This window comes from Podarcis liolepis (assembly GCF_965112155.1).
Source record: "Podarcis liolepis genome assembly, chromosome: 17".
Classification (NCBI taxonomy): Eukaryota; Metazoa; Chordata; class Lepidosauria; order Squamata; family Lacertidae; genus Podarcis; species Podarcis liolepis.
In genome coordinates this window covers 1487332-1489529 of record NC_139571.1, presented here as the reverse complement: position 1 = coordinate 1489529, position 2198 = coordinate 1487332, and positions in this window count along the sequence as shown.

The following is a 2198-nucleotide window of genomic DNA, read 5'->3' as shown; positions in this document are numbered from 1 at the left end:
GCCTGGTTATGTTTTTTCAGAGACACAATAACTGATTTTTTAAAAAACCCACATCCAATCTGTTAGTTTAAAAAGTTTTTTTGAAAAATTATCAGAACAGATACACAGGCTCCATTCACACATAACAAAATGTAGCTTTAGATTGAGTAGCAAGTGTGGCTTGTTGGGGAGAAACAGGCTGCAGCCCCCATTTTGGAGGCAACAGGAGTTCAAGGCAACCTGCTTATCCTGCGCTCACCAGGAACGGAGGAGAGCAGGAGCCATTGGCCAGGGGGCAGCAGCACACGGCTTGCTCCCAGTAAACCATGGCAAGCCAAAAGCTCTGGCTCATGGCGTGTGAACACAACTGTGGACAGGCATCCCTGCAGGTAGGTGGGATAGTAGTATGGGGGGGGGGTGGTTTCGACCAGAGGGTGCCATTTGCAGTCACTGAAAACACCTTGGGCCATCCCTGGAAACAGGGCAGAATCTCTTATTCCAGAGGTACTTTTCGCCCCTTTGTCCCACACCTCCAATAATACACAAATTTCTTCTTATCATTTCTCCAGTTTAATATCTTGGTACATATATAACTCTCTTTCTCTGCATAATATATATATATATATATTTATATATATCTTTCTATTGGTTTCTTTCCAGCCACAAAATGTGTGCATTTTTTCAGCAGGTTTGAGGGTGTTTGTTTTTTTATATTTATATAATATATTTATTTTTGTCTTTTACACCACTGATCCATTGAAACTTTGATCCACACAGAGACAGAATCACAGCAATAGGAAAGGCCTCTATCCCCATGGGAAGAGTGGGAAAGGGGTTGCACTTTCCAGACAAGAATAAATAACAAAGATATAACAAGTTAGCACTTTAAATTGCCCTCCCCAGATTCCTTGAGTGGGGAAGGAGCATCTGCCTGGGGAGAAGAGGTTGAGGGAGAGAAAAGGGGTGCATTACGCAGGGGCTGCCTGGCACCCCTTTAGTCTTCTCCCTCCCCAACCCTGGCAATAGGTTGCAAACACAGCTCAAAGCGTCATGTCACAACACGTCTACGACACGCGACTTTGCAGCTACCAGACCATCACGCGTTGAGTGGCATTCCCTCTCCCCGCCCCAGTGTTTCGTTGTGTTTTTTTCAAAGGGGGGCAGGGGGCAGGCGACACAACTTTAGAGGAAAAGGGAATCACAAAAATATAGTGGGGAGTTTCTCTCTTGAGTTTATGTACAAATAGGGAGTGGGAGGAATCAAGCTCTGGGTTTTGAACATTGAATAAAAAACGCCCCCTCAAATGTCCAATGGGTGCTTGTCTTTCAGCCACTGACCCAAGATGGCGAAAGCAACCCTTGGCTACAGCGGCAGTAGTATGGCTGTTCTCTGAGAAGGTCGGATCCATGAGTGGGGATGAGGGACTACGGCCGGGCGGGGTGTGGGGTTAACAAATCTGGGTTCCAATTAGAAGTGAGGAGAAACCTACTAAACATCGGGACTCCCATGAGAAGTGGCGGGCTCTCCTTCCTTGGAAGGCCACCTGTCCGGGACGATCTAGCTGAGATTCCTGCACTGCAGGGAATTGGACTAGAGGACCCTTGGCGCCTGCCCAGCTCCACCATGCTGTGATTTGACGCTCTCTCCCCATCGGTGGCCAGCCGGCCCTCCGATCCACAGGGGCAGTGGATCAGAGCACAGGCCAGCATCCAGCTCAGACCAGAAGGGAGAGCACGGCTGGTCCTGCCCACTGCCTGGAAGCTCCCTGGCAACAAGTGGACCTCAAACCACAACAGTCATGGGAACGCTGCAATTAGGGGTAAAGAGGGGTAGGTAGGTAAACCGGGTTTAAGGCTTGCCAAGTATACTGTTCCCAAGGGAAGGAAGGAAGGAAGGTGGGGGGAAGCTGCCAATCGCTAAGGGGTCTGTGTGAAAGGGGGGGGGCCTGTAGCCGAGGTGGTGGTGGTTGGCAGCTGGGGAAGCTACCAAGAGGGACACTGGGTGGGTTGGAGGGGAGCGCATTGGCGCTAGGTTGGCTTATTCACAAACAGCAACACAAACACCTTTGTGGCCACAAACACAGACATGGCCCAGGAGGGGTCCCCTCCCTCGTGCTATGTACAGAGATCCCCGGAGACCCCTCTCCTCTCCCATGGACCCCGCTCTGGGGACGCCCCCGCCCCCCACCAGCATCGGGGCCAGGAGAAGAGAGCCGGGC